This window comes from Dermacentor andersoni, chromosome 4 (assembly GCF_023375885.2).
Source record: "Dermacentor andersoni chromosome 4, qqDerAnde1_hic_scaffold, whole genome shotgun sequence".
NCBI lineage: Eukaryota > Metazoa > Arthropoda > Arachnida > Ixodida > Ixodidae > Dermacentor > Dermacentor andersoni.
In genome coordinates, this window is record NC_092817.1 from 142132756 (window position 1) to 142148399 (window position 15644).

The 15644-nt window shown below is 52.4% G+C and overlaps 1 protein-coding gene across 3 annotated transcripts in view; it reads right to left on the bottom strand.

The window, feature by feature from the left end:
* LOC126537858 (uncharacterized) overlaps window positions 1–15644 on the bottom strand; it is a 334043-nt gene that overhangs the window by 149873 nt on the left and 168526 nt on the right. The window lies entirely within an intron of this gene.

Below are 15644 nucleotides of genomic sequence, written 5' to 3' on the forward strand. Positions count from 1 at the left end.
ATGCGCGCGCGCGCTATGGCTGCCGCCGCGCGTGAGCTGTGGGTAACGCCGAAAGTGACTTCGTTTTCTCGCACCGCGCGTTTTTTTCGTTTTTGACTGACGTGTCCTTCGCCGTGTGTGCGCTCGAAAGGAGAACGGTGCCCACTTCTCGAGTTGCGAAACGGGATGCCGGTATAAGTAATCCGCATTGAGCGACAACCGCCGCCTGCTTAGTAAACACGACCGGCGCGCACAAAGCGGCGGAGGCGTTCTTCTGCATACAGGGCTCGCCGATTTGACTGCCCACCTTCCTCTTCGTGGGTTGCTTAGGCGGTTCGTTTCTTTTCCACGTAACGGCTATAGGGCGCCGTCGAGGTGTTATTCGCATGCGCAACAGCGCCGCGTTGCGTCCCGTTGGCGTTACGAGATTTCGGGTATGGGAGAAAAGGGATTTCAACTCGGTAGCTGTTAAAGAATCGGTATAACCGACGCGCGACACCACGCTTCAGTGGGCTCGCCCCGCGTAATCCTTCAGTACAATGGATTGTTCGCTGCGAAGGGGCGTGTGAGCTAGATGCGTCCGTTGCAGAAAAAAAAAAAAAGGAAAATAAAGTTGCAACCCCTTGACGCAACTCTTGGTGGGCACGAAGCGGTCTGGCGGAGAAGATGCGGAGCTTATGCGAACGCCGTGCCCCAAGACGGGCGTGCCGCGGCGGCGTACTTGTGGGCAAGGTCGTGTCAGATTACAACGGCGCTGATTCTGCTGTATCATCGAAGGATGAGGCAGCAGAATCTGCAGCGTGATACGAGACACGTCGTGGCCTCTGTACCGATCGTCTTCGCGACTTTTTTTTTTCCTCAGTGGTAAATCCGTGGGCAAAGCCAAAGGCTGCTTACGAAGTCAAATCCTGGAGTGCCTGGGCCGGGCCGTGCGAAGAAAGGCGATCTGAGAGGAGCGCGCTTCGAAGGACCCTGACCCGCTTTACCAGTACTGAGCGCGCACACCTAAACGGCATTCAACGAGCGGTTGAAGACCCAAAGTGTTACTCGGCCTGCTGTGATGGTTCGTCGTTATCTGTTACGAGGCCGCGAGCGCTCAAAGCGGATATATCGGTTGAGCGGTCGGATTCACGGATATATTTGTTCATTCATGAAGACATGACTTGTTAGACAATAAGAAGGAACAAAGGAGGGAATGAACGCTTATACAGTGCAGTTTCACAATGCCTAGCTTTAAATGACCGCTTGCAACTACATATCTGATAACGGAGGCGGCAACATGGCTGGGCAACGTGGCAGAATGTTCGATTAGTACTCCATATATCGCCTGATATGATTAATCAGGTTGGAACACAGAAATCAACGAGTGACAAAAATGGAGACAAGACGCATATGCATGTAGGAGTGCACTAAATTTGTAGGTCTACACTTGCGGAGCCCATTCAAGTTTGCCTTCTCTCTCTCTCTCCCTGCATTTTTGTTCCTTAGGTGGAGAAGTAGAGAGATCAACGCGCGTACTTGTTTAACATGAAGACGCTGCTCATTTAAGGATTTGACACGCTTTACAGTGATAGATCGCCGCTTGACGACGCGGGTGTTCGCGAGTGTGCTAACACCACAAACGGAAATGCTCTCTTCGCGCTGGCATGCATGTGTCCGAACCCCATTGGCAGCACAGGTAACACGTTCGCCCGCGAAACTTTCCCACGTGCCACTTCGCCAACTTCGCAACGAACAGTTTAAGCGAAAGCCAAAGAAAAAAGTATCGCTCGCTGCGGTTATTTGAGCCCCGTTGGGGCACTTGGCGCGATATCAGTGGTGCGGCCGCAAACGCCCTCGGGAGCGACCACGTCGAAAATCAACCGGGTCTAACGACGGGTGCTTCCGGTGGCCGCTACAGAGCGCGCCGCACGGCGGCAATGGAAACCGATACTTTCCAGGAACGTGGCGGAACAAATGACGGCTGCGGGGGTAAACGAAACAACGGCGCTTTTGGCGCTGTCGTGTGCGCTATACGGCGACGACGACCTAGAGAGTGGCGCACCGGCCTTGGCGCCTCGGCGGAGAGCGAACGTAATTCGCATTCTTGGCCTGATCGGTTCGCCGACATGCGGTGTCGATCCGTTGGCACCTCGGAGAGGCAGGAACTGAGAAGGGTGGTGGTGCTGTTGTAAATGTTAGGCACTCTGCTCACCGCGTTATGTGAGAAAATGAAGACGAGAGAAAATATAATGAGAGGGACCTACGCTTTCTACCGGTGTTCATAGTGTTTTGTTTATACTGAAGTTCAAGAAGTGTCTGTAACTTCTAAAAGAAGTAGCAAAACAGATTGGAGATAACAACAAACATTGCAACTTTGAAGCGGAGAAAGCGAGATGTCGGGCAAACGGTTAAACGATTACTTGTTTTCTCTGCTTTATTCTTGCCTAAGTCGAATTTTGTATGATACACAAAGTGAGCTGTTTCAGAAGCGGAGGGGTCAGGGGGAGGGGCTTACTGCAAGCTCAATCCTGTCAGCCAGTATGCCTCGGGGAAGGGAGGACCCGTTATATAGTAAGTGACGCAGCAATGGATTCTGTCCCAAGTTTACTGCATGCCCGCAGAGATCTCATTTTATCTTTTAGCATCTGTTATACAACCCCCACTGTACAACGAGCCATGACGCATTCGAGTTATTAAACAAAGGCGACGGGAGACACTCTCTGCACTGGAGGCGGCTGCGTATTTACTGCTACTTAGCACGGTCGTTAAAGCTATACACATGGCCCGCGGGGTGCAAGGAGCGCTTTTATGTCTTCGGAGTAACTAAGTGCGCCGTTATACAGACGGCAATGGCAGCCGCTGCCGACACATATACGAGGACGCCATGAGCGCGACAGCTGGGCACGTTTGCAACAGAACAGACAGCACGCGACGCAGTGAGGATTTCCTGCTGGACGCTATATAGATGCGATTGCTGAATGCTTGCATCAGAGCAGGACTTGCAATTGTGCAGAAGCTGCAATTCTAGTTTTATTGTAGTGAGGTTTTGGAGCTCAGCTTATGTCCTTGGGCAAAAAAAAAAGAAGAAGAAAGAAAGTCGTGAAGCAAAGCAATGAAGGGCTCTTATACAGCTACGTCCCCGCCTCCTCAGACGGTTGTCATAAACTTGCATTAAAAAGGGAAACAGGCTTGCTTCTTCTTCTTCGTCTTCTTTCTTTATTTTTGCGTGGTTTAGTGAACGTTTCGTGATTCATACGTGCCTCATAGACAACGCAGGAGACGTTAAGGCGGAGCAATAGCGGGCTTAGATTGCCAGGTTAAACTAGCCCTGCAGTTACCGATATGATCAGAACCGCTACCACAATCACCACCGTTTCTTGAAAGAAAGAAGAAAGAAAAGAGGAACAAATAAGTTTTCGCTTACAGTCAGTGACTTCAGTTAAGAAGTTGCCTCGGAAAGAATATGACTACTTCTGCAATCATGAAATACCTGCACTCACCGCTTTTAATGGCGCTAAGAAACATACTCATGGTGGTCATCTAAAGAGTATCTATAGATGGTATGGCGCACGGTGTATCTGTAACGCTTACGGGGGCGCTGTTCTGGGTCCACTCAATCACAGAGTTTTCATACTGAGAACGATGGGAGGAAATCTGGCGCAGTTGTCTGCGCTCACAGCCAATGCGGCTGTCCAGTCCCATCATGGGAACAAAAGGCAATGCATATGATCCGAATTTGTTTAATGTTTGTATTTCTGGCTTCCAACGACCATCCCATAAAGCCGCACACAGGAGACATGTGCCCCAAAAGCCTATTCGCTAACTTTCCTCCATTACTGTCTATCTCTCCTGGTGCGCAAATTCGGCCGTATACACGTCTCTTGCGACAACAGACTGATGCAGCAGCAAACTATCATAGCTTGTTTCCGTATCAGTCTGTTTGAAGCTCGTATATGCAGACTCCTTAATTTCAGTGAGTAGGGCGATGGCATATAGTGAAATAAAAAAAAAATCTTGGCTCTTAATGGGAACATCATATCGCTCACTGAAATGGCAGTAAATACCCCTTTTCACTTGTCGTTCGATCATGCTGGGTGTGGTGCAACGCCAGTCCAGCTAAGCAAATATGTATGTACTTCTGTATATGCGACCATATGGTGGTTCGTCTGCAGGTTTTAAACGCCGCCTTGGCGGTATACAAACACCGATTCGTATCGACAGACCATCATGGCGGCGTCGTTTCACTTCCCATCAAAGCCATTTTTGTTCGTCGCACTGACTTCGCGATTACGTGCGACGTTGATTACGTTCGTGCACGACCACGGCGCTGAGTCGTGTTCACTGCGAGACCGAAAGCGTTATAAACTCGCTGATTATCGTCAGGAAACGCAGAGGCCTTTCGCTGCGCTTATTTCTTCGTCGAGACAGGTGGGCTCGGCACGCAGTGCTCGACACGAGATAATCAGATCAGGCATTCGCGACACGGATGTACGCGCGCTGTATACAGCACAATCGAAAGACAGCCGCGCGACAAACCCATCACATACACAGGCAGTCCCCGCAGTCACACGCTTTCCTCGTCGTCCCAGTTTTCTCATTCGTGCTACGCGATGACAGGCGAAAAGCGCGCGGCACGCAAGAACGCGCGCTCGCGTCACAGTTCGGCGACACAACGCGCGCGCGCGCGGGTCCGCGCAGCGCCCGTAATGTAAGCGGCGAGTTAACCGAGAACATTCGCTCGCCGAACAATTGTAATAACTCCGTGTCCACCATGTATATACATCCACTGCGCGTTGAAGGACTCGCCTGCCGCGCGCGCATTCCCGAGGGCCCTTTCTTGATGGAGCTATTTGCGGCTGCGCGCGGGGCGCGCGGCCTCCCTGGCGTTCTCATTAGCCGCTCGGCTTGACGAGGAAGCGGCTTGGACGACTGTATTGTGGGAGGGGGCGGGCACCGGGTGCGAGCGTCGCCGTCGACCCATTCAAAGAAAGCAGCGTGCGGATTATATCCCAAAGCCTATTGCAGACAGATGTCGTATGCGGCATACAACTATACGTCCGCAGTGCACTCGCCAAGCCACGTGTATACCGCCGGCGTACGTCTGTATATCGGGGTCTCATTGATGCACGGACTGCTACTGGTTAACGTGCACTCACGTACTATACGGCACAAATCTCGCGTGAACGACTCAATGGCCAGGTTTGTTGCGCACGGCCGCTCATCGACATCGTTTGCCGACTTTTCTCGGTCTCCTCATTGGTTAAGGGGTTATCAGCGTTGGGAATGTGTCACTCTCAAAGCGCGTTCACAGTTCACTGCCTCTTTCTTCTGCATTATGTTTGTTTCTTTCTCCCTGTTCTCACGTGTACAACAGCCAACCGGGAGCGCGAGGCCTATAGCTGCTTAACTTCGCCCCCTTCCTTTCCCTCTACTCTACCTGCTTTGGCGCGTGGCTCGGTGGCTACGGCGTTGTGGTGCGGCAGCGCGATACCGCGGGTTCGACTCCCGCCTGAATTCCGATGGGTGCGGAATGCAGAACCCTGGCCTAGCGTGCAGGTGGAAATTAGGGAGACCTAGGTAGTCAAAATGTGTCTCTCCTGTGTCTCTATCACTTCGGAACGACAGTGTTAATACGTAGGTATACCGTTGCAGCGGCCTATCACTGATAGCTTACGTTCTGTTCCGCGTGTGCGATTCGCCCAGGCGCAAGGCACACCTTTCTTTTTTTTCCATGTGTAACTCAGTAAGTAGGAAGAAAGGAGAACAAATAAGGGTTATTCTAAGAGTTACGCAAGAGCGCAGGAATCTCGCTCGTCGCGTGGCGCGTTTTTAGGCGGGCGCTGTCCTCCCGCCGAAAAGCGCCGACACTTCTCACTGCCAGCAACAGGAAGCCGCGCGCTTCCTGCTATGTCCCCTCATTGCGGTCGTGTCCGTCAAAACGAACGGCGGCGACCTGCGGCGATTCGAGTGGGGAGGGGGCGGCGGTGGGAGACGTCGCGCACACCGCAGCAGGATCGGCGCGCCGCAGTCACGCAAGCCCTCGTCGCGTCAACGCGGTTGGTTGCTGCACGCGCGCGGACAACTGGGCCTCGCGTGCACAGGATCGACGGCGTTCACGTTCCGACAACGGGACACGCGCAAGCAGCGAGGTCGCTTCTTGACAGGGCGCTCCGGTTACTCCGACGACTGGTGAAGAAGGGAAAGGGGAAGTGGGCATGTCAATATGCGTGGAAACGCGTGGTATACACGCACTCGAGACTACCGATTGTTCTCGTTTATGGCGCTGGAATGAAGAAAGTGTAACACAGGGTGCACAGAGAGAGAAAAGTAACTGGAGTAACTGTCCGGTTGGCTACTCGGCTCTGGGGGAAGTGAAAAAGCCAGAAACGATGAATAAAAGAAAAAAAAAACAGAAGAGGAGATATGACGAGAATCCGTCGGCAGAAACACAGGGCAGTTTCTTAGGCAAAAAAGCTTCCTCGGTGATCATTGCATGAATGTCGATTCGATGTTTAGCTTTGTACCTTATAGTCAAACGATGAAATGTAAGAAGAAAAAAAAACATTTCTGAATTCAAGCTTTTCTTTTTGTAGATTGCTCGAATGCTGCTCAATTTCCTGCTTCACAAAGCTGTACATTGAGAAAAAAGTGCAGCAATATAGTGCAGCTGGCAAGGTAAGGAGCAGCGCTGGCTCGAAACCTCGATCGAATTCAAGGTGCCAAGGAAACGACAGAAGAGATGCGATCAGTGAAGGGGCTGTTAACGCATAAGTTCCTGCTTGCTTTGGAGCAACCAAACAACCATCGCCTGTCGACTGACGCTTGCCTGACCGAAATTCCTAATAGCAGTAAGAGTTGCGTGAACAAATAATACGTGCTGCCTAAACCGAGATTCGATCCCCCCACCTATCCTGCTCCCGCCCGCCAGTACTGGACGTCGAGAGTCTTCCTGACGTCAGCGAATAGGAAGCTAGCAAAACCTGAAAACTGGAGAGCGCTACAGAGGAAGGAGACAGAGGATAAACTTTATTTCAAGAAGTCCTGTTCGGTTTTGCCGCCCCCGGAGACCCCCTTCTTTGCGCTCTGGCAAAAGAAACCTCTTTTCCCGGCTGCACGAAGTGCGCAAGCCACCCCCGCTGGGGTTGCCACCTATAGCTTCGCCCCTGTCGTCGCGTGCCGCAGGAATAGCGCCCCTTCGGCACCGCGGGACGTCTTCGCGCCCGAAGACGCGACGCCGACGCTCTCCGCTGGCTCTCGTCTCGCTACGGGCCTTCTACGAAGCCACTTCCTGGACCGCAATCGGCGCGCCGCGCGGCGGCTGAGGAAAGCGGCCCGCAACCTTCCGGGTCGCCCTTCTGGCCCGCGCGCGCCATGGAGAAGACCTCTGGCGGCGGTCGACCCTGCCCCGGCCGGCTGAGCGAGCTGCGACCCCTGCAGCGTGCGCGCGAGCCGCGCTAATCACCGGGCTGGCTGGGGCTCCGCGTCGCGTTTCGGCGATTGCGCGCTAACCGCGGGCGGTCGCGCTGAAGCTGACAGGAACGAGCAAACGCAGTGTCTCTTCCGCGGCCACGTCTTCGTATCGTGTGCGCGCTCCTCGAACGTACGCACACGTTCCCTGCGCCCCTTCTTTTTTTTTCTTTTTGTGCCGTGCGTACATAAATACATACACTATACCAGGACCTTTCGTCCGTCGTGGAAAGAAGCTCGCGGAAAGACGACTGCGTAGACTCTAACAGAAAACGAGTGTTTCTTTTGCTGCGTATGCCGCGTGTTCCCGTTCCTGCAGCCCGATTGTTTCGGCCGTTTCGTGAAAGAAGCGCCTACTGACGTTAGGCCCTACTGCAATAACAATAATAACAAGAAGAAAGAAAGTAAGGGTGAGGGAGGAGTCTCGGAGAAGGAAAGACGACGTATAGAGAAAACGAAACTAAGGTCCCGCAGCTTTGTCGGGGCTGTCAAGAATCGCTCTCCGGGGCGGCGGCAACGATGAGCCGCTGGGTAACGGGCCACATAGTTCAGTCCTTGTCGCTACATGGGCGTCTTCTGGGGTCCCGCTTTAGTCTCCCCAGAATTACTCCTTCCGCCAAAACTCTGCACCCCTGCAAACGACGCTTTCTCTCCGTTGTTCACTCCTTTCGTTCCCTCGACAACAGTGCCGCTGATGGTTCAAACGTGGTTTCCTACGAAACAGGCTAGGCCATTTGTAAGTGAACGCTCTAGCGGCTGTGCAGGTATCTTTTTTTTTTCTTTTGCCGCAACAATTTCCTTGCACAGTTGCACTTTCCCTTCAATCCTCTCCTGAACCGCAGTTTCCTTCGGCACAGGTGTAGCTGCTTCTTTCCCCTTCTCTCTCTCTCGGCATCAAATAGCACACCGTCCGTCTCGCGAGTCCGGGCGTTCTTTATTTGCACGCGCGGGCGACCTCCGACCGCTGGAAAGTGGACGGCGTGCCGCGCCTGACCCGTGACTTCGAACGAGTCCGTCGATATGCTTCGTGCATTCGAAAAAAAGAAAAAGAAAACAAATTCTACGCTCTCTTTTGCAATCGCCCCTTTTCCACTGCATATACGCGCGCTTCGCGGCTCGACAGAACTTACCATGTGCACGTTTTAACCTCCACGCTCAGGTCACGTGTCCTCTCACTGCGGGCGCGCGCGTGTCCGCGGGCAGTGTCATCTATATTTGTTTGTTATAATGCAAAATAAGCGACAGCGCGCGCGCGCGCGCGATTTGCGAATTGAAAACAAGAGAACACGAATGCTGCCTGGCGTTATTCCCGATTGCCTGCTATGTTTGAAGTCGCGAGACTCGAGAACGAGGACGTTCGCGCTCGCGAGAATTCCGCGATTGAAAGAGCGAGATCGAATGCCCCCAACCTGCGCGCCGTCAGCGGCCGCGTTCGCGCATCTTGCCACGAGCTCCGGTGCGACCGCTCGATCGCGCCGTCTCCTCGGACGAACACACGCACAGACACGCTCGCGTGTTGAGATGCGCATTCCTGTTTGCGTACTTAAAGCGCGTGAAATGCCGTAGCGCCGCTGTCGGTGCCCGAGACAACCGTGCGACGTGCCTGCCGTGCTCGACCGAAGTGGAATGCAAAGAACACACGAAGGAGCAGAGACGACGCCGTCGACGACGAGCGCGTAACTAAACGCGTTACGTTCGCGGTTACGCGACGACGTCGGTCGGAAGTGGCCGCGACCGGAAGTCTGCGCACGCGAGTGTGGCGACTGTATATATTGTATGCACGTGTCGCGCTTCTTCCTCTTCGCGCGCGTCGCATAATGGGTTGTGTGACGGGGGTGCGCGCATCGGAAGTTGCGGGCCGGAAGTGGCGCGAATGCGCTTGCTTGTGTGTCCGTGTTTGTGCGCGCACGTGCTATATATGCGCGTGTTACGGAACGGGAGAAGAAAAAGCGGAAGAGGACGGAAGGGGACCAAAACAAGTATAGAGGGACACCGCGTGGAGCGATTCGATTATATAGCCGCGCAGAATAAAGGAGGGAGCGTGTCATGCTGGCTGAATTGCTGCCCCTGGGGGTCAGAGGCCGACTGCACATATAGTGACGAGCGTGTTGTGCGGACGCGCTGCGTTGAAAGAGGCGGCGGTTGACCAATACTGCGAAAAAATTTAGGCTGACTATGTATGGCATATCGTCAAAATCTGATTCCACCGGGTGCGTTTCCGGCAAGTTGGCTTGAACGACAGGCCGAGAACACCGATGAGAAACTGAAGGTCTAGAACGCGCTTCGCATCGTATTGGATTATGCAGCTGCTACGACGATAAGCCTGCCTGCGTTTTACGGTGCCACCACCCACATAGCTTCACAAGACGGGATTGTTACATAGCAGATTGTATACCAAAGGCGGATAGAGTTTGACACGTCATGTTTGTCGGCAGCGCTTTTCTGATTCGCTCTCGGCCTGAAAAGTTTTTCCGCTTCTTCTTGCTCAAGCGATATATCGCGGCTTCAAATCGACCATCGATTCCCCACCAACGAGACGCAAGGAGCAATTGCGGTTTTGGAGCGAATCTGTTCAAACATTTCCTGCTATTGCACCCGGGCCCTTGCCCCCCCCCCTCCTCCCCCCAATTCCGATGCGGCTTCGATCCGATAACTGTGCCGGGCTAATGGCGCGATGTTTGTCGTTCCGAATGGGGTATGTGGCACGCCTTTCTCAATTCAATCACCGGGGCCGGCTGCCTGCGGCCCTCAATCGCTGAGGCACGACGATAGCCTGCGGCCAGATCGGGCCACAAGAGGGCGCGACGCTCACGGCGCTGACGTAGGGAGGGACTGGGGCACGATGGGAAGCGCCGAATGCCAACTGAAGAAGCGAAAGAGGAAAGGAAAAAATAAAAGAACACAACCACAAAGGAACACATTCGGGACTGCGCGCACGCATGTGGCACGCGAAGCGCGGAATAGCTATGGCACGCGGATTACAGATGGAGGTTAGCCCGGTGGGTTATCCGCCAGCGCGGCCACTGCACGGCCCGACGGATCAGGTAAGCGCCTCACGATCCCCCCCTTCCCTCGCCCTCCCGGAGTAACGGGGTCTCGAGGCGCAACGGGCCTCGGCTAGATTGCGGCATAATGCGTATCTCTCGCTACCTCTGCTTTTTGCATTTTACATGTTCCTCCGCGAAAGCGAACGGGCCACCGAGATATCGCGGTGGAGCCAGCGACCGCCTCAGGGAACCACGACTCGGGGGCGATAAACATTCGCTGCACACTTTGTGGATGGGGGGGTCTCTGAAAGATCACGCACGACGCGAGTATGTATGTCTGTGGAGGGGGAGGAGAGGGGGTGACGGGGAAAAGATGAGACGATCTCCGCCGAGCATAATCGGGCACGCAACCTTTCCCCGTTCGAGTATAATAACGTCTCGAGTCGCTCACGTAAACTAAAACGAAAGTTATCAAAATCGCGGAACGCGACTAACGCATCGACGGCACTAGGTTGTAGTAGAAGCGCGCATGCTCGCTAGTACGCGGGCTGCTTTTCTTGATTCGTAATCTGCTTCGCGCTTGACAAGAGCCAACTGTTATTTTTTTTCATTACTCTCTCACACGAACACACAAACGCTTCATACTGCGCTTTATGCGTTTGCTTATCTCGGTGTCTATGGATGGGCGCGATAGGTAACTGGCGGGTCCCGCGAAGGGGTTTCTTTTCGAGACGACGCATGAGGCTTTCGGCTCGGCGCACAGTGAAAGAAATTGGGTCACGACAACCTTACGACCCCGATATAACGGCTGCGCCGACGAGTCTTGACAGGTGGTGTGATTCGGGGAGCCGGTTGCTAATGGTGTGTAGACGGTCGTGCCTCGGTGATCGGCGAGTCTTTTTGATCGAGAATCAATCCGAAGGAAACACTCACGGCTCACACACGGCGAACCGGGACGGTAGATGAAAAATAAAAGAAAGAAATAGAAACGATCATCGCTTTCGGGAAAGAGACGAGGCTGTCGTCTCTTTCGCGTCTCCGAGCACGTGTTTGCGGTTCGCCGCATCGCAGAGACAACCTAGCATTTATGCGCCATTTATAGCCGTTCATATATACCGATTCGCGAAGCTAACAACCACGTTCTCTCTTTCTCTCTCTCTCTCTCTCTGTTTTTTTTTTTTTTCCGTCGTTGTGTGAGCGATAGACGACCCGATCTGATGCACTGCAATCGACGTTGGAGTTCTTTTCAGACGTCATCCGCACGGTCTGTATCGGAATGACGGGAATAGCTTAACGCTGGCTTCTTCTTTGGGCTCTGAATATAACGTCATCTGTCCCGCTGACACATTTGGCGGTGTGGTTGTCGCGGCGTTATCTTACAGTCGGCAACAACACTGAATGCGGGAGGCCCGGCATTTGGTACTAGAAATAGTTCTGGGGTTGCGCTTTTGCAAGAGGTCGATGCAGGGAAATAGACGTCGATTGTTTCGTTTAGTTATAGGGTCGGATGTCACAGAGGTTCGTCTTTTCTTACAGTTTGTGTGATTTGGAAGTAGCGAAAATCAATCTTTCGTTGTCATTTCACTGCGTTAACTTTGTCATCCTTCTTCGGTTTCACACGTATACCTTTCTGTGATTTAAATGGAATAATTCTTATTTGCACATATGTATGTACAATAACGCTACTGTACTCTTCTACCACTTAAGTCTAACGGTTATGTTTTTTTTTTTCTACACTTATATAACGTTTATGAAATTGTGACACTGAGCATGGTGTCATTTTGGTGGTGAATTTCGGTTCTCGGTGGGCAGGCGCCCAGTCAGGCTTTAACATGAACTTCAAATATGGCCCCACAACTGACACGTCACTTGCGGGGAAAATAACTTCCGAAAGCCTGAGCCGTCACAAAACTCTGCCCATATTTGCGCCTCGGTTCTGGCTAGCGTGCAATCAAAGAAGAGCGAACGCGCGTAACGATTGAAAGCCGTCTCACCATAGAAAACACTCAATTCTTCAACCTTGAAACTTAGCTAATCTCCTCAAATAACTGAAGGATGTATCGCGAGGTCTGCTGTAATGATGTGAAAAGAAACGTAACAATGTATACGGCTTTCGACCATTGCATTGTGAAGCAAGTGCAAATTACGGCTTCCCGATGCACCCGCGTTTAATCGCGCAGACCTTATCACATATACCTGAATGTGCCGCTGTGGCTACGCAGCTAGGTCACCGGTTCGATACCCAAATGTAGCGGCTGCAGTCTGGTGGGAGATTTTTGTTTATTAATTGCGACAGTATACGAAGGCTGGCTACCGAAGAGCCCGCTATCCGAAAGCGTATATCTAAACATACGGAAGCGCGCTAGACAAAAGAACATTATTATATAAGAAAGAAAGAAGTGATAAAAAGCTTTCACAATTGCTTTGAGAAATACAAACATGCTACATGCACTTTACAAACGTACAAAGAACTTGTTATGAAGTTGATAACATGTACGAATCATGCGTAATGCAATGACGGCACACGATCTGTGGCAATCCCGGGTATTGCCTGCTCATGTTGTAATAATTCAGTTTCTAGAGCAAAGCCCGTAAAAAGTCACTAACGCGGCAATGTTATCCAAGACGTCCATGTGCTAATATTTAGGTGTCGACCGACAGTTTCCGAGAGGTCTACGTTAATTCCGAGGCCCCCTCCTCGGCGTTCCTCATAGGCCGTTTAGAGAAGCACTCAGTCTATCAGTCAATTGAAATAAGAGAAACGTGGACTGAAGCCTCGATTTTGATATTCTGTCTAACGAGCGTGACTCTCCCGATGGGCCTTATTAATTCACCACACCACTCCAGATTAGTACGAGCTTATGCGATGCCTTCAGCGACGCTCTTGGAGCGAGCACTGCATACAGTCAGGTGACCTCCCACAGGCCTTGCCACTTGCCACTGGCCCAGAACTCGAATACACTTTCGCGATCATATCCGGTGATATGCTCCTGCGCCGAGAGCTAAGTATTCTCCCTTAGACAAAGGGGGTCTATTACGTGAGTGCATCGAACGCGCATGGAGATCTCTTTGATTACGCGCTGCGGCACGGACAGGAAACCTATAGCCCCTATAGTTGAGCCCTGATGCCGGATGATTATAGCTTTATATGGGCGTTGATAAGCGAAGGCCGCCAGAATATCCGGACCGTCGCAGCCATATACGATAATGCACTAAACGTACGGTGCGTGCGTGTCGCATGTTGCCTCATCTCCGTTTGCAGGGGGAAAAAAAAGAAGAGAGAAGAAACAAATTTGCCTACGCAGATAACTAGGCTACATCGTGTGAAAGCTCAGATAGATGCAGCATTACAGCAGCTATGGCACAGTGTTCCTCCCTGTGCTGCTATCACAACGTATCGCTACAAAGTTGCCTGCGAGCGTTCAGTAATGCAACTTCGCTTTTAGGTATATTGCAAGCGTAATGTGCACGGCCAACTTATTCAAGTCTAAAGGCTCAATACCACCTACCGCACCTGCCGAGATACAAGAAAATTAAGACGTCGAGCTGGCTCCGGGCAGACTGTATTGCCCTTGTGGATCTATTCCACTCGATTTACGGGGGAGATACGTCGTTGTTTAAGTACCAGTATTGCGCTGCACAACAACATCATTATACGCCCCTCCACTTCTTTTCCAACCACTCGTTACTCACCTTAACTAGTGCCTATCAATGTCTGATGGTTCCACCGTTTCAGCACTGGAAGGGACTGAAGTAACTGTTACCTCTGAGTGGGGAGTACTAAACGACGAAACTGCGCACGACACTCGCAAATTCATGCGGAACAATGAATTATGAAGTTCTCATCGGCGCCCTTAACCGGTTAGGTACGATAGTTTGTAAGCGCGCGACTGCAAATTCTGTTATATACGTGCACGAAACGATTTGAGCACGCAAGATTTCAAGTGTATGTTTCAGAAGTCGAGATGTGATGGCGAAAACGTTGAGCTTTCGAGCTGGGAATACCATGCACCGGTGTCGAGGCTCTTCGACTGGGACGCCGTTCGCAGCGCTGGGTCTCACTGCACCCAACTAGTGCAACAACGGCAGGGTGCATGGACGACGTACAGAGTAAACACTGCAGATCGCGTGCGCAGCGATTGCTGTACGTGGCGTCCCCGAAATGCAGAAGGCGCGTGCTTGCGTGCTCGGCCTGTAATGGCGCGCGCGCGCGCCCGCGCGCGCGCCGTTTACGAGCCGGCGATCATCAGTGCGCGGGCGATGAGACGCGATGGGACGCGACGTCCAAATGACAACCCTGCGCACTGCTTTTACGACCGACCGACCGCGCGTGCAGAGGACCGCCAATGAACGGGGCGGCACATAACGGAAGCGTGGGGGAGTGGGGGGAGGGGGGGAGTGTAGGTATGCTGCAATGCTGCGTCTGCTCACCTGACTCGAATTCGAAGGCTGAATAGGGCGGCTTCTCCTCCTTTGGGGGACACCGTGGTCACGAGGCGTACCCTTTCCACGCACATACCGAAGGAAGGGAAGTGCATCTCCGGCTATAGTGAGCTCGAGCTTGGGCGTACGTTTGCGTATGGCTCGACATTTGCCTGCGCGACCGCTTTTGTCCGTGCAAGTGTGCCAGGACGATGGGCGTAGGAGGGCGGCATGGTGCCTTAATTGAAGCACAGGGAAGCCCTATGGAGTGGTTCTTATAGGCCGTTACGAAGAAAAGATGCTTTGGCGTCCCCACAATATATCCTCGGAACTGTTGTGAGTGAGGACTGCCCGATGGTGGTAGGGCAACGGCAAGGCGTTCGCCTTGTACCCATGGGTTACGAGTGGAGGTTTGATTGAAAGATTGATTTGGAAGGGTTAACGTGGAATGGACCAGTTCTGGTTAGTGGAATGGCTTCCGGCTGATTAGATAGGAGTCCTCCATTGGGCTAGGTGGTTTGTTATAAAAACCGAGGTCGCGTACAGTTTCTCCTCTACGTGAGTCGGCGTGGTTGCGTTCTTCCGCGCTATCCTCTTTCATTTAACTTGTACTCTGTGGCAGGGCTAGCAGCAAATACATACCGAGCCTCGCGGCAGACTGCGTGACTGAGAAACAAAAGGAAAAGAAAGAACCTAAAAAAAAAAAGACACTGTACCGAAGGCTATCACAAACGTGGCGCGTAAGGCTACCTGCTTTTCTACAACTTCTGCTTAAATCTTGACGAGATATATTGCAACAATTTAAGT